Genomic DNA, 27,591 nt, shown 5'->3' on the forward strand with positions numbered 1-27,591 from the left:
TCACTATTTTTGCGCATATGTACATAGGATCTATTATTAGACTAATTAAAGGAATCAAATTAATTCGTAAGAAGAATTTGAATCTTTGAAGTAGCCTAATCATCTGTTGAAATCGAAGGAATCAATAGAAGTTAAGAATGAATTTAACACAAACTTGCCCGGAACAATAGTTGATCACATATCTTGTCATCGCCCTTACTTCTCACCCTGCTATTCAATCGTTGCGCCTAATCATTAAAGTGTCATTAGTTCTCATAATTGATAATCTTAGTTATAATTATAGTCGATAATAACATCAATCAAAGGTTTATTATTCTGTATGGTGTTGAGCTGAAAATTTATTAGAATATTATTTAAACCAATCCACATGGAGACGATTTAATACTATACTATCTTTGACTAGTGAGCCTACGTTTTATACACCGGTTTTGTGCTAGTCAAATTTTGGCGCCATTGTCGGGGATTGGCAATTAATAGTGTTTAAATTAATTTTTAGTGCTAATTAAGGAACAACTTTATTTTATTTTCCTTTTTTACGCTCTTCTCATCTGTGTGCAGGCAACAGGTTAAGTTCAGCAGTGTATGACTCGATCCTCTTCAAAGGACTTGGTGCCATACAACCCAGAGTTAGACAAGCACCTGAGGCAATTGAGAAGAGAGAAAGAATTGAGTCGATTGTTGTTGGGTCAACCTCCAACTCAAAAAATAATGGTAAACAATGAGGAGGTAGTGAACCTAACTATGAGGGAGGTGGCTCAGCAACGGGAAGCACGGCTAGTAGCTGAAGCAGCCAAAATTGCGGAGGAAACTGTCGATGGGGAGCGAAGGTTCAATCCCAATCGAAACATAATAGAAGATGAATTTGACAATGGAGTTCCTAGGCCCGGGAGATCGCTAGGAGATTATGCTAGACCAGTGTACAACCAACAACAGTCTAGTGTGAGGCCCCCACCCATCAATGCCAAAAATTTTGAACTCAAATAGGGAGTCATCGAGACCATTCAGAACAGTTGCATTTTTAGAGAAAAATCCAATGAAGACCCCAACAACCATCTGATGGACTTCGATGAAATTATGAACATATTCCGCTATAATGGAGCATCACATGATGCTATCTACCTCAGAGCATTCCCTTGTTTACTTAAGGATGATGCAAAGCAGTGGTTGAGAAGTCTGCCCATAGTGTCAATTCGTACATGGGAGAAAATGACTACCAAGTTTATGGAAAAATACTTCTCGGCTGCTAAGACTGGGAGGATGAGGAAGGAGATTCACAATTTCAGCCAAGGTGAAGGAGAGACAGTGTTTGAGGCATGGGAAAGATTTAAGGAGCTACTGCGGAGGTGCCCTCACAACGGAATGGAGCTATAGATGCAACTTCAGGACTTTTGGGACGGGTTAAACCCGTCGTCAAGGAGATTGCTTAATAGTGCAGTTGCAGGTCATATGATGAAGAAAACTCCTGAAGAGATTGTCACTCTTTTGAATGAACTATCTAAAGATGCGGAATAATGGTCCACATATCAAGGGGATCGAAGAAAATCAGCAGGGATGCACCAAGTAGAATTGTCTGTTGTAATGAATGCCCAAATTGCAGCTCTGGCTAGAGAGGTCAAGAAACTGACGATGGCTCAAGTGCAAATTCAACCACAGGTGGGATGTGACATTTGTGGGTTGGGACACCCTACACATGAGTGTCAAGCTACAACTGAGGAAGTCAACACTGTGGGGAACTTCAACAGATGCAACTACCAAGGAGGTGGTAATTTCAATTCTATGGGTCAAAGACATCCAGGTTTTTCGTGGAGTTCACCTAATGGGAGCTTGAACTCATGGCAGCAAAATAATCTCAGACCCCAGGGTCAAGGACCACCAGGTTTTCAGAACCAGCAGAGACAGCAATACCAGCCACCACAGCCAAATCACTCAACTATGGAAGATCTCATGAAGGCATTCATCAACAAAATAGATGAAAAATTTTAAACTTAGGGCACGACTATCTTAAATTTAGAAAGAAAAATGGGTAAAATTGCAAATTTGTTGTCTGAGAGGGCTCCTAGGACTCTTCCCTCTGATACTGAAAAGAGCACCAAAGGAAACAATCAAAGTTGTATTTTGAGAAAACGACCCCAGAATCCGGATTTGATGGTTCAAATAGGTTCGTATGATGACTTTGGACTTGGTCGTATGTTCGAATCGGGTTTTGGACAACCCGGGAGCGTTTCATCGCTTAATAGTGAAAATAAACTATTTAAAGATTTAAGGTTCTTTAAATTTGGTTTGGAGTAGGTTTTGGATCAATTGAGGTCTGCTTGGAATTCCAAGCCTAAGAATAGCTCTGTATGGTGATTTAAGACTTGCAAGCAAAATTTAGTGTCATTCCGAGTAGTATAAATATATTTCAGCGCGTGCGGAGTAAGTTTGAAGAATTTGAAATTTCTAAGTTGAATCAATTTGGTTTGGGGTATGATTCTTAGTTTTGATGTTGTTTTATACGTTTCGAGGGTTCGAGCGAGCCCGTTTTATGATTTAAAACTCGTTGGTATGTTCGGCCGGGGTCCCGGGGGCCTCGGGTGTCAACCGGACGAGGCTCAGATTAATTTCGGATATTGGAGCAGCAGCTGAAGCTTCTGGATTCTGCTGCAACCGCACCTGCGCTTGGCCAGCCACAGGTGTGAAGCTCACAGGTGCGTGGAGGACACCGCAGAAGCGGAAGGGACGCAGATGCGTAGATACAAGCCGCAGAAGCGCACCGCATATGTGACATACAAGTCGCAGAAGCGGACGGGGTCAGCTTAGGGGGAAACCGCATCTGCGATGCCTTTTCCGCAGATGCGGAGTTGCAGAAGCGGCTTGCGAGCCACAAATGCTAAACCACTGCTTGGCAGAATGGGTTAAAAATCGGGGCTCGGCCACTTTTGAGCCCATTTTCTCCATTCTTGGGCGAATTTGGAGCTTTTTGAGAGGGGATTTCAACTAGAAACTTGAAGGTAAGTTAGTTTTACACACTTTGAGTTAAATACATAGATTATGGGTAGATTATAATCGGTAAATTTTGAAAATCAAGGGTTTAGATGAAAAACCTAGATTTTTATAAAAATGAGATTTTAACCACAAAAATGGTTATGAAATTGGATGAAAATTGTATATTTGAGTTCTTGAGATTATGGGTAATGATTTCCTCCAAAAATTTTCGGAATCCGGGTACGTGAGCCCGGGATGAATTTTAGAAATTTTACCATTTTGGATAGGGTAATTTATTTAATAGTCTAATTTCGAATTATTGAATATGTATTAATTATTTTATATAACTTTTGGATAGTTTCAAACAGAGAAAAACAATGAAGAGAAAAAAGGCTAGAGTAGCGGGGTATAAAAGGAGATTGAAGAAAGTAGGCACATGCTAGATATACAATTCCCTCAAAATATGAAGCGGGAGAAACTTGACAAATATTTTGGGCGATTCTTGGAGATGCTCAAGAAACTTTATGTAAACATTACCTTCACAGAGGTACTCACTCAGATGCCTGCTTATGCAAAGTTCTTGAAGAAAATTCTCTCTAGCAAGAGAAAATTAGAGAAAACAACAGTGGTCAAGCTAAAAGTCCACTGTAGTGCGATATTGCAAAACAAAATTCCCCAAAAGTGTGGGGATCCAGGAAGCTTCACCATACCATACTCGTTGGGGAGTGCAAAGTTTGACAAGGCCCTCTGTGATTCTGGGGCGTCTATAAATCTAATGCCTTTATCTGTATTCAGGAGACTGGAAGGTGAGCTTAGAGTGATCAAATAAATACTAGTGTCCCTACAACTAGCTGACCAGACCACTATTCTACCTGAGGGAATCATTGAAGATATTCTAGTGTGGGTGGACAAGTTTTGTTCCCCATAGACTTTATTGTGGTAGATATGGAGGTGAACAAGGAGGTGCCTCTAATTCTAGGGAGGCCATTTGTATGTACGGGTAGAGCTATCCTTGATATCTATGAGGGACAGCATATGCTTAAAGTGGGCAATGAAAAAGTGGTGTTTCAGATGAAGAGGATGATGAAATACCCCAATGATGAGGTGTTTGCCTACTCGTGTTTGAAGCTAGATATTGTAGGGGAATTGGCTGAAAAATACAAGTTAGACAAGCTTGTGGGAGATAATCTAGAGAGGTGTATTACTCAGTCTAGCACAGTGGAGGATGAAGATCCTGAAATAAAGAAAGAGGATGAAGCTCTTGAAACTGAGAATCAAATGGTGGATGAGGAGGAACTAAAAGAGGAGGATTCTAAGCGTAATGTGGAATTGAAAGTCCTACCCACTCACTTGAAATATGCTTTTCTTGAAGCTAACAATTTTCCCGTGATTATTTCTAATGACTTGACAGGTACACAGGAGCAAAAGCTGGTAGAGCTGCTAAAAAAGCATAAGAAGGCCATTGGCTGGGGCATAGCTGATATTCAAGGAATTTGTCCTGCCATTTGCGTGCACAAAATTCTGTTGGAAGAAAATAGAAAGCCAGTGGTACAGCCCCAATGCAAGTTGAACAAGAATTTGGAGGAGGTAGTGCACAAGGAGATCATCAACTTTCTATATGCGGGAGTGATTTTCCCTATCTCTGACAGTCAACGGATTAGTCCAGTACAAGTTGTACCTAAGAAGGGAAGCATGGCAGTGGTTAAAAATGAAGACAATGAGTTAATCCCCACAAGAACATTTACTGGGTGGAGAATGTGCATTGATTATAGAAGGCTGAATGATGCAACAAGTAAAGAACACTTCCCACTCCCTTTTATTGACCAAATGCTCTAGAAAGTGGCTGGACACGGATGCTACTGCTTCCTGGATGGGTATTCAGGCTACAATCAGATACCCATTGCCCTAGAAGATGTTGAGAAGACCACATTCACTTGCCCGTCAGGTATGTTTGCTTACAAGAGGATGCCATTTAGGCTGTGTAATGCACCTGCCACTTTTTAGAGGTATATGATATCTATATTCTTCGATTTAAACGAGAAGTGTCTAGAGGTATTCATGGATGTTTTCACCCTTTTTGGTGATGATTTTGAGGATTGTTTGATGAATTTGAAGCTCGTGCTTGAACGTTGTGAAGCCGCTCACTTGGTTCTTAACTAGGAGAAATGTCACTTCATGGTGAATGAGGGAATAGTTATGGGCCATAAAGTAACTGCACATGGAATTGAAGTTGACAGACCTAAAGTTGATGTAATTGCTAGGCTTCCTCCACCAACTTCTGTGAAGAGCATAAGAAGTTTCTTGGGACATGCTGGGTTCTATAGGAGGTTCATCAAAAACTTTTCCAGCATTACCAAGCCGTTGACTGCATTGCTAGCGAAAGATGTCAAGTTCGTTTTCAATGTGGAGTGCTTAAGAGCATTAGAATTGATAAAAAAGAAGCTTATAAGTGCTCTCATTATGGTGAAACCTGACTGGAGCCAGCCATTTGAGATAATGTGTGATTCTAGTTATATAGCTGTGGGAGTAGTTCTGGGGCAAAGAAAAGATAACATGTTAAGGCCCATCTATTATGCAAGCAGGACGCTGAATGATGCTCAAGTTAACTATGCCACTACTGAGAAAGAGTTCTTTGTTGTGGTCTTTGCTTTTGACAAGTTTAGATCATACGTTGTGGGGAGTAAAGTGATTGTTCACACTGATCACTCAACCTTGAAGTACCTGTTGAGTAAGAAGGAGTCCAAGCTGCTTCTAATGCGATGGGTATTGTTGCTCCAAGAGTTTGACTTGGAGATAAAATATAGGAAGGGCACAGAAAATCAAGTCACATATCATCTATCTTGACTTGAGAAGCTGCCGGTCGAACCAATTGAAATAAGGGAAGAGTTCCCTGATGAGCAGATTTTCTCAATAGCTGCAGTCTCTGAAAGGCCGTCGTGTTTTGCTGATGTAGCCAGCTTCTTGGCTAGTGGATGGTTTCCTCGTGACCTCACTCGTGATCAAAGATGGAAGCTTCAAGTTGAGGTAAAATTTTTTTTAAGGATGACCCTTTCGTGTTTAAACTACGTGCAGATAGTGTGATTAGAAGATGCGTGCCTGAAGAATAGATGGCGAGCATTATGTCTCATTGCCATAATGGTGCAGCTGGAGGACACTAAGGTGGAAATTGCACTGCAGCAAAAGTCATGAAAGCTACTTTCTTTTGGCCTACTTTGTACAAAGACGCAAGAGCATATGTAGCTGCATGTGATAAGTGTCAGAGGGTAGGTAATATTAGCAAGAGGGACGAAATACCTCTCAACTCCATTCTGGTATGTGAAATTGTTGTCGTTTGGGGAATTGACTTCATGGGTCCATTCCCAACATCGCATTCTCATGAGTATATCCTAGTAGCTATTGACTACGTCTTTAAATGGGTCGAAGCAATCCCTATTAGGACCAATGATGATCGGGTGCTGTGTGAGTTCTTACGGAAAAACATCTTTACCCGCTTTGAGACACCTCGAGTGATTATCACTGACAATGGGTCACATTTTATGAACAAGTAGTTTGCTGCACTGCTATCCAAGTATGGGGTCACACACAAAATAGGAACCCCGTACCATGCCCAAACTAGTGGGCAAGTTGAAGTGGCCAACCAGGAACTTAAACGAATTCTTGAAAAGAAGGTTAGTGCTTCTTGTAAGGATTGGTCTGTAAAGTTGGATGAAGCTCTATGGGCGTATAGAACTGTATTCAAAACAACCATATGGACTTCTCCATTCAAATTAGTGTATGGAAAATTGTGTCACCAACCTGTTGATGCTTATTGGCACAAATGAATGAATTGGAGGAGTTTCGACTTGACGTGTATGAAAATGCGCAGATTTTCAAGGAAAAGACTAAAAGGTGGCATGATCGTCTGATTAAGGCAAATGAGTTTCATGAAGGGGACATAGTCTTACTGTACAATAGTAGACTCAGATTATTTCCCGAAAAATTCAATTCTAGATGGACACGACCGTATGTGGTGAAACATGTATCACTATATGGGGCAATTGAGATCCAGAGCCATTATGGAACAGAAAGTTTCAAAGTAAATGGGCACAGACTAAAACTGTATCTTGCTGGAGGATTTGTGCAACAATCCTCGAGCATCAAAATCAATTGAGGATGCCCGGTTGAGTCAAGATGACGACTATAACTCAGAACTACCTCTAACCAAAAAAAGAAATTTTAAGAATATATGCGCGACCGCGGGGTGACACCGCTCACTGGTCGCGTAAAACGTTACGACAACTGGTCTCTTAAGAATACAATACTACCATCAATGCCAGTGCCATCTTTCCTCTTCTCCCCTCACCACATCCTCACGAGTTTTCCCTTAGGTAAGTGAGATGCTTTCTCCCTCTTTTCTTAGTTTATTTTCTTTTCTTTTTCATGTGTTATAGTAGATTTTTGTTGGTGTTTTCTTTCTGTTTATACTCGTTTTCTTGTGGGGTGGAAGTCGAATTTCACCATGGATGGGCTAGGTGTGACATTGGTGTATCCTTAGTCTAATTGGGGCTAAACTTGTTTTGTGTGGGTGGGTCAGAAAAGCTGTGCATATCAGGTGTTCGTATAAATGCCATAAAGAGTTTGAGAGTGTAATTTTATGACCAAGTGTGAAGGTGATGTCTGAGTAGCCCTTTCTTGGTTCATCAATTGTGCCATTAGCTGATATTTGGTGTTTGTACAGGTATTATGGCGCCATCCATAAAACGAAAAATCACAGGTGCCTCTTCAAGTGGTCACACTGGCTTATCCTGGTCACGAGCTTCTGCTACTACTCGCCCGTATGATAATAACAAGTTCGTCTCCTAGGCAGCCCAGAAACGATTCCAAAACAAGGCAAGCAAGAAGCCCATACCGAAGAGGGGAATTGATATGGGGTCCCTCCAAAATGACTGTCCCAATATGTATCATAAATTGGTCAGGAGAGGCTTGGAGATAGTTTTTGAAGAACCTGAAGAGGCCAACTTAATGGTCGTTCAGAAGTTTTATGCGAACTGCCGTCTGCACAGTTCAAAAGAAGGGTGTGGACGTCTCAAAAGAAGCCATTCAAAGGGCCTACCATTTGCCAGTGTTTGGTGAAGATCCTGAAGCAGAAGACTACTATGACACGTATAGCAAAGCACCAACCATGTGGCAACTGTTCTTTAGAACCATTTGTGTACCCAACAAGGAGGTAGTGTGGATCATGAAGGGGCGAAAGTTTCATTTGGCGTCGCTTACTTTTGAAGGGAAAAGCTGGCTCTACATTATAAATAGCCGCCTGCTGCCTTCCACAAACACCACTAAGGTGAATGGTCCCGGGGCTGCACTGATCGGGTGATTTATCAATGGCCACAATTTTGATGTGACTAAGGTTATTATGGACGAGATGTTCATTTGTTGTCCTGTGCAGCGGTATGGGTTCTTTTTCCCCTTATTGGTCACTCGGTTATGCCGTAGGGCACGTGTAACGGAAAACAGGGACATGCATGGAAAAGTCAAGCGTGAACAAAAATTTTGGGCTGATGAAGTAGTAATTGGGAAGGAGCTCGCTAGGCCTATTCAGGCGGATAGCGAGGAGTTTGATGCGCCCGAAGATGGAAATGAGGTGCAAGATGAGGATGTTGTTATTTCTCCACCACATGAGCAGGCCACTACTTCCCACCGCACGAGCAGGATGTCGGGGACACCTCAGGTGGCAGATGGGAAACAAGAATGAGCGCATTAGAGCAGGAGATGGCAGGGATGCGTACCTCTGTCACAGACTTGGGAGATCGAGTGGACGCCCTTGCTACACAAAATGCAAAATTTGAGAGGAAGATTATGGCATGGCTTCGTGCACTTGGCCGGGCTTGCCATCTAGACCTCGGCACTGTCTACGACATGGATAGACTCTATCAGGGAAGTTTTCATTACCTTGCATTTTTCTTTGTGTGGCATGGGGACATGCCACCATTTAAAGTGTGGGGTGGGGGCTATGAGTGTGTTGTATGTACATGTATATGAGTTTTCCTCTTGGTAGTTGTAGTTTGCTTTGTCTTTGCTAGCTGCAGTAGGTAGAAAAACAAAAAACCACAAAAGTTTTAAAATTTATGATGTTTCTCGACCATGGATATCATTCGATAGGTTTCTTGAGGGAGTAAAGTCGAAAGAAAAAGATAAAAAAGATTTCTCTTCTTAGGTAGTTATTAATTCCCCCTTAGTTTTTCTTTGTGCCGCGGTTCTTTTCCAAGAATTTTGTTTTGAACCGGATGTAGTTAGATTTTTGTTTTAGGAGTAGGGAAACCTTGAGCTATGATTTGAAATGAAAGAAATATCTCTTGACTTCGTTATGCCTTGAGAATAGTGAGTGCTTTAGTTGTGATGCTTAGGCTTAGTTTTTGACTCTTGTGTAAGTACCTTAAATTGTATGATCTTAACCTTGCTTAACTGCTTTGACTAGAGTGTCTTGATGAGTCCAATCCTGAGTGAAGTATGTGCCATGTGTGTGTGACGTTTTGTATATTCTATGCATTGCATTTAATGTCTAGAACTTGCCCCGTGTATTTGCAAAGCGAAATAGATGTTTTCTTTAGTCTTGAAAGTGATATAGGCATTTCTTTGTTGAGCCAACTATATGTTATTACCCACCTAATTGTTATGTATCTTAGTTAACCCCTTTGAGCCTGTAATCCTGTTTTCTTTTGCATCCATATTACAAGCCTTACCCAGTTGTTTGAGTTGACCATTTATTTGAACCTTGTACATCTCTTTAACACTTAAATTATATGAACTGTGTAAAAGATGAAGTGTGGGGTGATTGGTTTGGCTTTTGAATAGAACTAATGAAATAAGGAGGTGCAATATTTTGAAAAAGTAAGAGCCACTTGAATTGAATAAGAAAAGAAAAAAAAATTAGTTATAGTGTTGTACAAAATATTCAATGATAGTGGTAGCTCTTAATGTAATTGTGCTTAAATAATTTGGGAGTTGATGTATATCAATGCAAAGGTGGAGTTATGGTTTGACATAAGTGTGGGGGGTTTTTAATGTTAAAGTGTATGTATTAAAGTGCTTAGGGAGGTGTAGTCATTCTTTTATCTAAATATATCCTACCCGTCTCGCAGCCTACATTACAACCAATTAAAGTCCTACTTGATCATTGACTGAATGAACTCAATTAGTAGAGTAGTACACTACGGGCAAGCCTATGGTTCATTTTTTGTGGCATATGAATGTTGTTTCCGAGATTGAGTGAATTCTTTCTATCTTGATTTCCTAATTGTTTCTTAACTTTTATGGTGTATGGAACTACTCTCTATTGTTGTGTGAGGGCACTTAATTCATTAAGGAAAGGTAATTTTTGACCTCTATGTTAGAGAAAGTGAGATGGTTATAGATAATCCGTGGTGCTGTTGAGTCAAGCTTTGAGGTTAAGATGTCACGATATTGTACTTAATCTTTTTTAAACAGTCTTGGTGTGATGAGTCTTGAGTGTTGTTGAAACAGGGGAGTATTTAGGTGAAGTGTAGTGGATTGCTCGAGGACGAGCTATGGTTTTAAGTGTGGGGTGTTGATGGTATTCTATAATTGTGTATTTTGGCCACTAATTGCACTCTAATTTGCTGCACTTTACTAATGTTTGAGCTTTTAATGTTATTAATTTGCACTAAGTGTGTATTTTATGCTTCGCTAGAGCGATTCCGAGTACAATGAGGATATGGAGCTTATTCAAGCTATTATGGAGCTTTGAAGTCTGAGTAAAAGCACATGGAGTAAGTTGGGATTGTGTTCGAGGATCAACGGATAATAGCGCACTCAACAAGAAGAACGAAGAACTGAGCAAGAAGTTGCCCAGGTGCGCGGCAGCGCACTTGTCGCGCATTGGGCGCGCATGATAAGCAGAACACTTACCAAAGTGTGCGGTCACCTACCCAGGTGCGCGACCGAGCACGTCTGTTCCGGAAAACTTTCCCAAGCCTATTTTGGTAATTTTGGAGGCGACATTCCTTAACCTATATAATGACCAGCTCATCCAAAAAGGGGATATCTTGGATTTTTAGAGCATCTCTTGCGGGAGAAGAAGCACGGAAGCAACGAAAAAGCAAGATACTTGATCCAATTCACTCAATACGAAAGTTTGTTCGAATTTGTGAATTGTAATGTCTTCTTGTTCTTCTAATACTCTTGCCATGAATATTTTCTCTATTATGGAGTAATCTTCCCTAGTGTTATTGACGGATGTGATATTTGACTATTGTTTTGGGTTTTACTTGATGTTAATTGCCTAAATTTATTGAATGAGTTATTAATTGAATTGCAAGGCTTATTGTAGGTTTACCTTAATCGAAAGAGAAGTATTGCTGCTATTTGCAATGTACCATCTTATTTGAGTTGATTTTACGCCTTTTCTAGGTAATCAAAAGAGCTTAAAGAGTTATCAATTAACCCAGTTGGGAAGAATAATCGAGAGGTGTTCTTCGAAAGATCGTTCATTCACTATTTTTGTGGATATGTTCATAGGACCTATTATTAGGCTAATTAAAGGAATCACATTTATTCGGAAGAAGAATTTGAATCCTTGAAGTAGCCTAATTATCTGTTGAAATCGAAGGAATCAATAGAAGTTAAGAATGAATTTAACACAGAGTTGCACTGAATAAAAGTCGATCACATATCTTGTTATCACCCTTACTTCTCACCCTGATATTCAATCGTTGTGCCTAATCATTAAAGTGTCATTAGTTCTCACAATTGATAATCTTAGCTATAATTGTAGTCGATAATAACATCAATCAGAGGTTTATTATTCTGGATAGTGTTGAGCTGAAAATTTATTAGAACATTATTTAAACCAATCCCTATGGAGATGATTTAATACTATACTATCTTTGACTAGTGAGCCTACGTTTTATACACCGGTTTTGCACTAGTCAGTAGCCTCTCAAAGATAAGTACAGACATCTCCGTATCGATCCGCAAGGCTCTTCTAAATCTATTTATGACTCGTAACACCTATGAACCTAGAGCTCTGATACCAACTTGTCACGAACCCAATTTCCTTCCATAGGATGTCGTGATGGAACCTAGTCTCTAAAATAAGGTAAGCCTAAACAAATGAGAGAATATGAAGGAAATAAAGGCTAGCAACATGATATAATATAATAAGTCTCATAAATATCACAAAAAACTAAATCACAACTACAATGCTCCCAAAAACCCGGTGAGACTCAGTATTAAACTCTACAGAATGTTCCAAAACATCTACTACAACACTGTCTAATAAAGGAAACAACAATATTGAAATGATAACAAAAGGTGACTCTGAGGCCTGCGAACGCTGATCAGGTATACCTTGAAGTCTATGAGAAAACATCTACAAATCAATCACTAACATCCAACACGGCCAGACGTACCTGGATCTGCATAAAAAGATGTGCAGAAGCGTAGTATGAGTGCACTACAATGGTACACAGTAAGTATCAAGCCTAAACTCGGTAGAATAGTGACGAGGTCAGGTCAAGACACCTACTAGGACATGAATTGCAGAGAAAAAATATAATAACGAGAAGTAATAGTAAGCAGAGAAATAAATGATAACAAAGTAGGTTAATAACGTAGGTTAGTGACAGAATTGTAAGCATAAGATAACAGGAAGGGATACTAGGTGCAATTAGTCATTAATGAGAACGACAATTAGTCAAATATGGACAAAACTGACAAGACAAGAAAGAATAAAAGCAACAATAACTGTCCAACCAATAACTATTTTCATTACGAAATGCACAGCAAGAATCACAACTGAGGTACCCGCCTTGAAAAATATATTTTTTCGAAATAGTTACACGCTATTTAGCCCACCTTATGACACCGTGTGGCTTCAAGTAATTCCGTTTCTAGCAACACGCCCATAAATCCCATCTTATGCCGCCACATGCACATTAACCCCCATCCTTATACTGCCGCATGCACATCAGTCTCACAATGTAATGACAACTCGCACCACAAGTGCCCATATGCCACAACAAAATAATGAACGTGAATTGCTCAACAAGGAAGATATATCAACATTTTACAACTTCGCCTCAATGTGATAACAACTTTCACAACTTCAACACCAATAACTCAACAAGAAGATATTTCATGAAATAACAACTTCAAGTAAAAGTAATCCAACAATTAAAGATATAACAGGGCATAAGGAAGGCAATAACTTCAACTAAAGATATAAGAGCAAAGTATCAAGTAAGAGGTAGAACAAGTGTTAACAAAGTCAAATAAAGCATGTAAGGATAGACTAGCACATGTAAGAGTAGATTAACAATGAGAATTAATACATGATACGACAATTCAATTAAAGGCATGACAAGAGTCTAAATAACCTAAACCAGTCTAATACCGCATATAACCCGTGTACCAACTAATCACCTTGCGTATATGGCTTTCACATAACACAAATAGCACAATCAATCCCAAATCCTAAGGGGTAGTTCCCCCACATAAACTTATGGAAGATACATACTTCAACTATGCCAACTCAACCCTCGGAAATAGCTTTTCCTCTAAAATTCGCCTCATAACAGCTAAAATCTAACCAAAATTGACTTAATATCATCAAACAATGCAAGGGAAAACAATTACAATAGATAAAGCTATGATCTTTACACTTTTTCCAAAAAGTCAACAAAAGTCAACCCCGTGCTCACCCGGTCAAAACCGGGGTCCAAGGATAGATTCCAACTACCCATAACCCCACGAGTCCATATATATGATTAGTTTCAAAATTCGGGTCGAAATCAACTCTCATAACTCAAATTCTTATTTTTCAAATACTTGACAAAATTTTCCAATTTTTCCTCTTTGATTCATATAAATTGGATGTTAATTCTAAGATATATTAATGAAATATAGTTGCAAATTGATTAGAATCACTTACCCAATGTTTGTAGATGAAAATCACCTCTCCAAATCGCCTCCTACCGAGTCTAGTCTTCTAAAATATAAGAAATGAGACTAAATCCTGACTTTTCTAACCATTTGTTCAGTTGTAGTTGTTGCAATTGCGACACTGTGTTTTCAATTGCGAAGAAAAGCTCGCAATTGCAGCACTGACAGCCTTCAGGGAAACCTCACAAATGCAAAGTTTGGTTCACAAATCCAAACCATGTCCCCTTCGCAAAAGCGATACTGTTATCGCAAATGCGAACTGGCCCAACCCAAGTCCACTTCGCAATTGCGACCCATGCATCACAATTGCGATACCTGTGATCCCCTTGCTATGGTCACATTTGCGACCCTGGTGCTCGCAAATGCTACACCAGAGGCATCAGCACACAAGATTTCTGTTTTCAGTTCAAAACATTCAGAAACATGTCCGAAACTCATACGAGCCTTCGGGACTCCAACCCAAACATCTACATAAGTCTAAAAACATCATACCAACTCGCTCGTGCGATCAAAACCATCAAATAACATCTAGAACTACGAATCGGACACCAAAATGAATGAATTTAAATGTAAAGTTCAAGAACTTCTAGAACTGCAACCAAGCGTCTGAATCCTATCAAATCAACTCCAAATGACACTAAATTTTGCAGACAAGATCTAAATAGCATAACGGACCGTTTCCAAGTCTCAAAACAAAATTACAATCATGATATCCAAAAGTCAACCTATGATCAAACTTCTAAACCTCAAATTGTGAATTTTTGGCAAAATAACACAAATCAACCTATAGGCTTTCGAATTCGATTTTGGGCATATGCCCAAGTCCAAAATCAATATTGGAGCCGTCAAAACACCATTCCAGGGTCATTTTCACAAAAGTCAAAGTTTGTTCAACATTTCTAACTTAATCTTCAAGAACCAAAGGGTCTAAATAAACCCGAAATCTTATCGGAACAAAACCATCCGACCCTGTATGTCATAAACCCATAAACACACATGTATGAAGCATCAAAAGGGGAAATGGGGCGCAAATACACAAAACGACCAATCGGGTCGTTACATCACCCTTATGACGCCGCGTGAGCTTCACATTCAAAGCATTTCTCCTAAATAGCTTCTCGTGCATAAGCCACCTTATCCCGTCGCATGTGCATCACAATGAAGTATTTTCCCTTATTTGCAACACGCGCATAAACCCCCTTATCTTGCCTAATGCGCATCAATATACACACCACCTTTGTGTTACTGCATCTCATTCACAACACAACAATCAACCGCCCCACACGAGCACATTTGCCACCACATTGCTCAAAAAACAATACTAATGTCACAACAATATGTAGCCCACGGCTCAAAAACAATATGTGCAAGAACAACAACACAAGGATACGGGCAGTGAATGACAATAAACATGCTTCATGGAACAAAAAACTCCAATTCAAGGCATATTAATAGCCTAAGGTCTAATCCGGTCAATTACAACACATACACCCGTGTACACACTCGTCACCTTATGTACATGTCATTTCACATAGTACAAATAATGCAAATTGACCAAATCCTAAGGGGTAATTTCACCTTTGCTTAGCTAAAATATAACAAAAAATGACCTAATAATATTAAACAGTGCAAGAGCCAATTTAGATTAATAAAGTTAGGATCTTTACACAATTTTCCAAACGACAACAAAAGTCAACCCTAGGCGTGCCCTATCAAAACCCGAGTCAAATGGTAGATCTCGACTACCCATAACCCCACGAGTCCATATATGTGTTTCATTTTTAAATGCAAGTTCAATATGACTCTGAAATCTCAAATTTTTATTTTTCAAAATATAGTAAAAAACCCTAGAATTTCTCTTCAATTTTCATGATCTAGATATTAAAATTCATAAATAATCATGTTATATTTGAGTCAAAATCTCTTACCCAATAGCTTTGTATGAAAATCTCCTCCTAAAACCACCTCCCACCAAGTTTAGGGCTCGAAAAAGTGATGAATTAGACTAAGTCCCAAAATCCCAACTTTTTGTTCAACTGCGGATGTCGCAAATGTGACCTAGGGTTCGCAAATGCGACACAGGGATCACAAAAGCAAACAGTGTCAGCCCAAAGAGATGTCGCAATTGCGACATGGGCTACACTCCATGTGGTCGCAAATGCGATCTGTCCAAGCGTAGTGCTAACTTCGCAAATGCAATCAAGGTATTACATTTGCTATACCTGGCACCCCCCTGACCTTTCGCAATTACAAATTGGTGCTGACAATTGCGATAACTGTAGCACCAGTACACCAGTGGTTATGAATCAAGTCCAAACCAATCCGAAATACGTCCTAAACTCACCCGAGCTCCCAAGGCTCCACACGAAATATCTACACAAGTCTAAAAATATCGTACGAACTCTCTTGTATGCTCAAAATGTCACAATAACACCTGAAACTGTGAATGGAACACCAAAACACATAAAATCCATAATGAAACTCAAGAATCGCTAAAATCACAACCAAGCATCTGATTTCTATCAAACCAACTCGGATTGATGCCAAACTTTCCAGAAAACTTCCAAATGATAAAACAGACCTATTCCAAGTCCCAGAACAAAAATCTGAACCTGGTAGCCATAAAGTCAACCAATGGTCAAACTTAGGAAATTTGTAAACCTTCAAATTGTCAACTTTCGGCAAAAAGAGCCATTTCATCCTAGGAAACTCCGAATCAAATTTCGAGCATCCGCCTAAGTCAAAAATAACAATACAAACCTATTGGTACTATCAAAACATTGTTTCGGGGTCATTTCACAAAAGTCAAAACTCAGTCAATGTTTCTAACTTAAGCTTAAAAACTAAGAACCAATTGTTCCAAATCAACCCAAAACCTTCCTAAAACGAAACCAACTATCCTCGCAAGTCGTAAAACCACAAATGCACATACAGGAAGCTCCCAAAGGGGAAACAGGACTCCAATACATAAAACGACCAGTCAGATTGTTACATTCTCACCCTCTTAAACAAATGTTCATCCTCGAATGAGTATAAAGACATAATTGAAGTTCCAGAAAGATGAGGATAATGGATCTGCATATCATGCTCGGTCTCCCAAGTTACCTTCTCGACTAGTTGACCTCTCCACTGAACCTTCACCGATGCAATGTTCTTTGAAATCAACTACTAGACCTGCATGACCAAAATAGCCACCGGCTCCTCAACATAGGTCAATTCCTTGTCCAATTGCACCAAGCTCAAATCTAACACATGTGATGGATCACCATAATACTTCTGGAGCATGGAAACATAAAACACCGAGTGAAATCCCGATAAGCTGGGTGGCAATGCAAGTATGTAGGCCACCTCACCCACTCTCTCAAGAATCTCAAAATGACCAATATACTGAGGGCTCAACTTTCCCTTCTTTCCAACCCTCATCACACCTTTCATCGGCGAAATTCTATGTAGAACCCTCTCACCCACCATGAATGCCACATCACGAGCCCTCCTATCTGCATAACTCTCCTGCTTGGACTGCGCTGTACAAAACTGATCCTAAATCAACTTCACCTTCTCAGTAGCATCCCAAACCAAATTAGTGCCCAACAACCTAGACTCCCAAGCTGAAACCAACCAACTGGATACCGACATCGCCTTCCATATAAGGCCTCGTATGGAGCCACTTGGATGCTCGACTGAAGGTTGTTGTTGTAGGCAAACACTGCTAGCAGTAGGAACGGATCCCATGAACCCCCAAAATCAATAACACAGGCATGCAACATGTCCTCCAAAATTTGAATAGTGCACTCTGAGTGCCCGACCGTCTATGGATGAAATGTTGTACTCAGCTCGACCTATGTGCCCAACTCATGCTGCACGACTCCCAAAAATGTGATGTGAATTGTTTGCCTCAATCCGAGAAAATAGACACCGTCACACCATGAAGGCGAACAATATCAAGAAGTCCATAGTGGTACGCTCCAATTTCCACTCCGGAATATCAAGTCTCTGAAGTTAACCACCCGGTCTATGATGCTCACACTTAACTTGCTAACAGTTCAAATACCGAGCCACATAGTCCACAATATCTTTCTTCACTCTTCTCCACCAGTATTGTTGCCTCAAATCATGGTACATCTCTGCAGCACACGGATGAATTGAATACTGTGAGCTATGGGCCTCCTTAAGAATCAGCTCCTGCAACCCATCAAAATTGGGCACACAAATCTGGCCATGAAGCCTCAACACCCCATCATCACCAACAGTCACTTCTTTGGCATCACCGTGCTGCATCGTGCCCTTAAGTAAAATCAAGTGGGGATCATCATACCGACGATCCTTGATGCACTCAAATAAAGAAGAATGTGAAACCACTCAAGCAAGAACCCAGCTAGGCTCCAAAACATCCAAACTCACGAACATGTTGGCCAAAGCCTGAACATCCAAAGCTAACGGTCTCTCCCCAACTGGAATTAAAGCAAGACTCCCCATGCTCTCAGCCTTCCTACTCAAAGCATCAGCAGCCACATTGGCCTTCCCGGGATGCTAAAGAATGGTGATATCATAGTCCTTTGGTAGCTATAACTGCCTATGTTGCCTCAAGTACAGATCATTTTGCTTGAATAAGTGTTGTAGACTCCTGTGATTCGTGAACACCTCACATGACATGCAATAGATATAGTGCCTCAAAATCTTAAGTGCATGAACAATGGATGCCAACTCTAAATCGAGCACTCGGTAGTTCTTATCATAAGGCTTTGACTGACGCGAAGCATAAGCAATCACTCCACCCTCCTGCATCAACACACACCCAATGTTAATCCGTGAAGCATCCCAATAAACTATATAAGAACCCAATGCTAAAGGCAAAAGCTCAACTGGAGTTGTGGTCAAGGTAGTCTTGAGCTTCTGAAAGCTCTCCTCCCACTCGTCAAATCCCCTGAATGGAGAACCCTTCTGAGTCAATCTAGTCAAAGGAGCTGTGATGGATAAAAACCCTCCACAAAGCAGTGATAATACCCAGCCAACCTTAAGGCCTGGGACAACCCTGAACTGCCTTAGTCTTCTCCGAATACACTTAATCCCCTTACTGGACACGAAGTGGCCCAAGAATGCCACTGAGTCGATCCAGATCTCGCACTTGGAGAATTTAACATATAGCTTATTCTCCCTTAAAGTCTGGAGCATGAACCCCATGTTTTGCTTAAGATCCTCCCGGTTGCGAGAATACACCAAAATGTCACCAATGAACACGATGACGAAAGAATCAATATATGGATGGAACATGTTGTTCATCAAATGCATAAAGGTTGCTGGAGTATTAGTCATCCCAAAAGACATCACCAAGAACTCATAGTGGTTATAGCGGGTAATGAAAGATGCCGTCGGAATATCTGAAGCCTGAATCTTCAACTAATGGTACCTTGATATCACATCAATCTTCGAGAATACCCAAGCAGCCTGAAGCTGGTGAAAATAGTCATCAATACGTGGTAGTGGATACTTGTTCTTGACTGTAACCTTGTTCAGATGCTTGTAGTCAATACACATACTCATAGAGCCGTATTTCTTCTTCACAAATTGAACTGGAGCACCCCCCAAGGTGAGACACTCGGTCTGATAAAACCTTTATCAAGCACCTCCTGATGTTGTTCCTTTAATTCCTTCAACTCTACTGGTGCCATGCAATATGGTGGAATAGAGATGGGTTGAGTGCCCAGCACCAAGTCAATACCAAAATCAATATCCCTATAGGATGGCATGCCCGGTAAGTTTGCTGGAAACACATATGGAAACTCTCTCACTACCAGAACTGACTTAACGGTAGAAGTATCAGCACATCCCTTACAAAGGCTAATCATGCCAAGCACCCCTTTCTCAACCATCCATTGTGCCTTCAGAAAAAACACCACCCTGCTAGGAACATGACCCAACAAACCACTCTACTCCAATATTGGCAATCCTGACATAGCGAATGTCACGGTCTTAGCGTGATAATCAAGAATAGCATGATATGGTGACAATCAATCTATGCCCAAAATCACATCAAAGTCCACCATATTGAGTAACAGAAGGTCAACACTGGTCTCATAACCCCCGATAGAGACCAAACATAAACGATAGACAACTGTATAGAACAATAGAATCCCCAACAGGTATGGACACATAAATAAGAGCATTCAAAGAATCACGAAACATATCAAAATATGAAGCAAAATAGGATGACACATATGAATAAGTGGAACCCGGATCGATTAAAATTGATGCATCTTGATTAAAAACTAGAACAATACCTATGATGATAGCATCTGATGCAACATCCTCAGTCCTACCGGGGTTATCATAACAACGGGCTTGACCTCCCCCTCTGGGACGTCCTCTGCTCGCCTGTCCTCCACCCCTAGCTGGTTGTGTAGGTGGAGTAGCAACTGGAGCAGAAACTATAGCATGAATACCCAGCGGAGGTCCACCCTTATGAAGCCTAGGACAACCTCTCACCATGTGGCTAGTATCACCAAACTCGAAACAACCCCCTGCGAGCGTGGTTGCTCGTACTGAGTCTGACCCGGATGGCTAGAACAACTGTTGTAGGCACCTCGTGCAGGAGGTGCACTGGAAGATGGCTGTCCGATATGAGTACTCTGAGGTCCCAAAATAGATGGAGCACTACGTGTAACCTGAAGTGCAGATTGAACTGGTCGACTGATATAACCTCTAACATGACAAGTTGAAACTGCAGAGTGGGAACCACTAAACCCTCAAACATTTTGAGGCCTCTTGTCCTCCTTGTCCCCTCTCTCCTGGTCGTGGATATGCTCTAACCTCCTTGCAATCTCTATAACCTGTTGAAATGGAGTATCAGTCTCCATCTTCTGTTCCATCCCAAATCTAAGACAATATCTGAGTCCCTCAATAAATTGGCGGACTCTCTCTCTCTGGTAGTGGAAACTAAGCCAGGTGCATGACGAGATAACTCGCTAAACCTCATAGCATACTCTGACATGATCATTGTCCCTTGGCGCAACTGCTCGAACTCGGTGTGCAACACATCCCTGAGGGTCTGTGGAACAAACTCCCTCAAAAATAGATCACTAAACTAAGCCCAAGTAAGTTGCGTTGTGCCTGCTGGCCTACTCTCCTCATAAGCCTTCCACAATCTATATTTCGGCCCTGTCAGCTAGAAAGCAGTAAGGTCGACCCCGCTCAATCCCAGGATGCCCATTGTGTGAATAATACGGTGACCTGGTCTAAAAAACCATATTCATCCTCAAACGTTGTGCCACTAAAAGTACGAGAAAACTACTTCCTCTACCTCTCTAACCTCTTCTGTTCCTCCTTTGTCTCCACTAGCCTGACCTTAGTCTGAACCGCAATCATGCGATGTACCAGCATAACACCCAGAGCCCAATCAATATGAGCCCGCTGCTCTGGAGTACGGGCGGCGGGAGTCTGGGCTCCTCTCCCAGCCTGAGAAATAGCTGGTGCAACTATGATCAATCCCGTATAGCCAAGGTACCAAATATGCTCAAGAAGTGCACTAAAGTCTCCTGAAGTACAGGGGCACCAACAGGTGCCTTGGGTGCTTGCTCCCCAACCGAACCTACTGGTGGCTCCTTAGTTGTGGCCCGAGCACGGCCCCTCCCTACAACACGTACTCTGCCACTGCCTCAGCTTCTGCCCTAGCCTCTAGCAACTCCGGCACCGGGGCAGCATCATCAGTAACTAAAGCTCGTATCCTTACCATATGTGAGAGAATAGAAAGATAAAGGCTTAGATTCCGAAATCAACAAATCTGCACGATAAGGAATGAAAAAAGTGGAGTTTCCTAATAGTTCTGTAGCCTCTCGAAGATAAGTACAAATGTCTCTGTACTGATACAAAAGACTCAACTAAACTTTCTCATGACTTGTAGAACCTATGACCCTAGAGCTATGGTACCAACTTGTCACGACCCTAAATTCCACCTTAAAGACCGCGATGGCACCTAGTCTCTAAGACTAAGTAAGCCTAACACATGATGAGATTCATAGGATAAAAAAACTTATCTATTAAATGTAAAACTGGGAAATGACATAACATAGTCGTAAAATGATCAACAGTCATACATCCCCAAAATCGGTAGTACGGAGTCATAAGCTCTAGTGAGAGTACACTAGATATCTCAAAATACAACACTATTTTAGGAATATAATAAACATTAGTAATGAGAAATGACATAACATAGTCGTAAAATGATCAACAGTCATACATCCCCAAAATCGGTAGTACGGAGTCATAAGCTATAGTGATAGTACACTAGAAATCTCAAAATACAACACTATTTTGGGAATATAATAAAAATTAGTAATGAACAACAATAGAAGGTGACTCCGAGGCGTGCGAACGGAACAACATGTATACCTTGAAGTCTCCGCATCTCAGCTCAAAACTCTAGCAACCAGCACGATCCGATATACCTGGATCTGCAAAATAATATGCAAAAGCACAATATGAGTACACCACAATCGGTATCTAATAAGTATCAAGACTAACCTCGGTAGATTAGTGACGAGGTTAAAGTCAAGACCCTCACTAGACAAATAACCTATGCAGAATATTATTATAAACTTAACAATAGAAAAACATAACCAAATTAATAGCAAGAAAGGATCATTTCAAAATACATCATATTTTAATTACTTTTACTTTATATTATTTTACTAACAATCCTATTTCTCTTATCTTGTGAGGTACTATTATATAGAGTTGCTTTCAAAAGACGACGCGTGAAGATGATCATCAAGGGATGTATCTACCATTTAGTTCGAGTCATGACACAAATGTTGTGGCACCGAGACTTCAGTCTGTGCCAGTTGTAAATGAATTTCTAGAGGTCTTTCTTGATGTGCTCCATGGAGTTCCATTAGATAGGGAGATTGACTTCAGGATCGATGTTTTGCCAGGTACACAACCTATATCAATTCCACCCTATAGAATGGCTCCGGCGTAATTGAAGGAACTGAAAAAGTAGTTGCAAGACTTGTTAGAGAAGGGTTTCATCCGACTGAGTGTGTCGCCTTGGGGTGCACCAGTTCTTTTTGTGAGTAAGAAAGATGGATCATTAATGATGTGTGCCGACTATCGGCAGCTCAACAAGGTAACAATCAAGAATAAATACCCACCGCTAAGGATAGATAAATTGTTCAATCAGTTACAGGGTACTAAGCACTTCTCTAAGATGGCCTTAAGGTCGGAATATCACCAAATGAAGATAAGGGAGAAGGATATTCGGGAAACAACTTTTAGGACCCGGTATTGGGCGCTTTGAATTTTTTGTGATATCGTTTGGGCTAACGAATGTTCCTGCAACTTTCATGGGCCTTATGAATTGAGTGTTCAAGCCTTTCCTAGAATCTTTTGTGATAGTGTTCATTGACGACATCATCGTGTATTCACGAAGTCGAGAGGACCATGTTGATCATCTCAGGGGGATTTTGCAAACTCTGTATTAGCTCACGGAATAGAGCGTTTCTCAGACATAACACAGGTAAACTCTATACTATTCACAAACTCTGTATTATTCAAGAAGTCGAGAGGACCGTGTGAAGTTCTCGAAATGTGAGTTTTGGCTCAAAGGAATAGAGCGTTTCTCAGACATAAACTCTCAAATCAGCAACAGTACCAGAATCTTCATACTTGATTTCAATCTCTAACACTTAAATGACTAACACATCACACTTACACGATCATCTCATGGAATATACTCCCACAACCTTCAACACAAGGTAGTAAAACCTGCACATCCATGGCTACTAACCATACTATTTTTGTAATGCAAATCATGAACCCGCAATTCAATACAAAATGCATCTTCCACGGAACACCATGCTCAGGCGACACTAAAATAGCGCCAGCATACTCTAAATGCCTGAAATCTCTGCCGCTTCTTTGAACTCATGACATCCTCGACAAAACTAAACCACAACCTTGACCTTTCCATCCCAATTCCATACCACTCACTGTACCTATCATGCTGTTACACGAGAGTACAAGAATTTCATCATAACTCCTGAACCACCAGTAGAATAAACACTTAATCAGCTAGAAACCTCTTACTTAACTCATTTCAAAAGAACAATTACATCACGCAACTAAATTCCCATAACCGCAGAATATGCTTACCTCAAACCGTGGTCTAAACTGCCATAACTATTTCGGGACCCATTCACACATAACAGAACCATCAGAATTAAATACTTCCAAATCAATCAAATTACAGATACTGCAAATCCCACAAGTGTATCACGAATACCTGAATAACCTTATCACACCAAAGGAACCGACCCTTTCCTCAACCATGCTGATTCAAACCACTACAAACAGACTAAATGTTTTCCGATTTACTCTTGACTTGCCTTCGAAACAACACTTCTATTCAAATACACCACGGACCTCAAACAACATTCATCACAAGTGACCTAAATCATGAGACCTCGTGGTCTCAATACCCAAAAACCCTTTTGATTAATACTCTCCTCACGCACACAATAACATCTCTAACTGATACACCTGTTCTGAAAGATCTTCTGCGAATTCGAAGCTGCTTCATCCATCTCTCTATCATCTCACCGCAGACCCGGTGACATTCATAGAAATACTCCAAGTCTCTTTCACACTTTGCTGCAATTCCTTAGCCACATGACGAACTCGAAAATGCTTAGGCACCGCACTTTACTTCTTCAAACCACTAGAACCATTATTGAGAGTCACCCACACTGATCTGGTCTCGAGTATATAACCAAATACTGGTGCTCCGTTAGCACATGAACACTTCCAAAGAAGCAACCGGATGAATTATTTTCCTTGTACATCACATCCACAAAAAGTATGAAATTTGAGTCATCCCAAAATTTGCACATGAATCGATAAGGCGAAATGTAGCGCACATTCATCAAATTCCTTGCTCGACATACCCCTGTTGTTTTCCTCCTTAGTCATAACTAATCTACCAATGTACCGATAACCTAATACTATAAGGGCACACAACCACGTGACCCAATCATAGATAGTAGGCTCCCCCACTTAGCTTTAAGTGACAATCACATAAATTCAGAACCCATAATGACTCCTCCTTCTCAGTTACCATGATCTCGCACTGTTACTCCGCCAAATTTCTCGCAAGGTCTTGTTAAACGTTTAATAACATATCCTGAATTTACATCCCCAAATGCAAACTCGACCTCCTGACTGCCACACCATCTTCTTCAAGCGATCTAAGCCCATATCATAGTACATAGCTCATGTTGGATTAAAATTAGAACTCTTTATAGGAACTTCATCAGAAACCACGCAACCCCAAACCTGCTCACAGAAGATAGCCCACCTGTGTAATTCCATGTCAACATCCTCCAACGACATTGCCGTAGTTACATCTAATATGAAATTAGTTAATTCTCCTCTGTCCACACTCACCCGCCAGCCGCAAGAATCCGTTCATTCCATTAACATCAACAGAAGATCCAGCAATGCGTTCAAAACTCGAAGTCATATTGCATCCCAAAACGATAATCAAGCATTCACATCCCTCTACATTCCAAACAAAGTCTTCTCATCACATTCAACATCCTAAGCAACTACTTTTTCTCTGCCGCTTGTACTTGACCTGCTAACAATTCAACTACTACGAGACATAACCCTCCATGCCCTTCCTCATCTTTTGCTAATAAAACACTGCCTCAATCATGATCCATCTTTTTAGCACCCGAATAATAAATTGCCACCAACTATAAGGCTCCCTCAAGATGATCTTCCTCGAGCTATTAACATTGGATACATCGATCTGACCATACAGTCGCAATACACCGTCCTCTCTGATAACTGCTTCTTAGGTACCATTTCACGACACCTTGCCTTGAAGGCAAACAAATGAACACCAAGATACCAACGAGCCGTAATATATTCAAACAAGGACATCAACACCACATCACAACCAAAGATTCTACCAAATTCGAAAATATCCCATCTCACAACCCCGTCAACCAATGCCTGAACATCCATAGTCTAGTTATCCCTTCTCCGCTGGGATAGAAAAGCTGTATCTCTAAACAATGAACCGAATAATCCTCCTTTCAAGTCATTCACTGCCGTGACACATAAGCATGAACTCCACCATTCACACCAGTACTACGTGATAATAACACATGTACATCACAATTTGCGATGCAAGGCCTAGAAACTATGGGCAATACTAACATTTGGCTGAAACAATAGAACACCCCTCCACAAGGAGACGATAATAGCCCGCCCAAATACGCAGAGAAAAACATCTTGCACCACGTCGGCAGCACTACCACAACACCTCGATGCCCAATTGATAACAAGCGCTCAACATCATATAATAATGAGTAGGAAGGAAATGAAGGCATGAGCTTCAATGGAATCAAATCGCACGATGAGGAATCAAGAAGGGAAGTTCTCCTAACAGCCTTGTAGCCTCTCGAAGATAAGTACAAACATCTCTGTATTGATCCACGAAACTCTACTAGACTTGCTCATGACTTGTGAGACCCAAGTGAACCTAGAGCTTTGATACCAAGCCGTGACAACTTAAAGCCCACTATAGGCTGTGACGGTGCCCAACGTCATATTATGATGGTGTTGTTAAGGAGCTCGTAGTGGTGGAGGTTATAGGTTTTGTGGGGGTGTGAGGTTGTGGTATTGTTGTGCAGTAGATTCTGGGGTTGTGGGTTTTATGGCTGTGGATTCTGGGGTTGTAGCGGGTTTTGAGTGTTGGTATTTTAGTGATTGATGCTGGGGATGTTTAGGGTGAGGGAGAGGTTAGCGAGGTTGAGGACCTACTCAAGCTCACCCTATATCTCCATAATCTTCTATTCTAATCGCAGAACTAGGTTGTTCTGCCCCGGTGTACTTCTTCCATCTTTAAGTCTCCACATTCTCCGCCATAGGAGTATTGTCTTTCCTGATGCCACTCAAATCGTCCATCTTTCCTTTACCCTTGATTCAGATGTCTTTAGGAGGAGGAGGTCGAGGACCTCTAGAACTAGTGTGATATGCTGATGTTGCCAAAATACACGAACCCACCTTTGGGAATGGGATTAATCAAAAGAAAGAAAAATAAAAAGTAACCAAGTTAGTAAGGCAAAATAAAAGTGTCTTGTAGTATTTAAGCAGATAGCATATAATGCATGCAATGGTTCGCGTCCTAATTGCGGGACCTCATTGTGCTCGAGGTAGGCCAAAGCGTCAAATAGACTTGGAGAAATTTGTGCCAACATTTCTTCATGCCATTAATGCAAAAGTTAAATCAAACCAATATTTTACTCAATCGAAATATTGATATAGAGTTACTAATGGCACAAATCCTTATTACATCGAATCTAAATAAAATCTAACTGTAAAACAATAAAGTAAAAAGCCCTCCTATCCTACTTGGTCCCAGATGGACCTTCTTCATGCTTCGCCTTCTTGGCTCCATCGATCACATTCCCAGGGTTGCGCATCTTGAGAAGCAAGTAAGCCATTGCAAGTTTTCCTCCTTCGTCATAGCCCATAGCATGGCAGTCCAGAGCCTCTTCCCCATCTTCCCCTCTAACTGCATTAGAACTTAGTCTAAGCGCTCCAACCTTTATGTTGACTTGTTTATAATCTCTTTCCATTCCTTTATTGCTTCTATGTCTGTCTTATATTGTTACAAGTGCTTCGCCT

This window comes from Nicotiana tabacum, chromosome 13 (assembly GCF_000715075.1).
Source record: "Nicotiana tabacum cultivar K326 chromosome 13, ASM71507v2, whole genome shotgun sequence".
NCBI lineage: Eukaryota > Viridiplantae > Streptophyta > Magnoliopsida > Solanales > Solanaceae > Nicotiana > Nicotiana tabacum.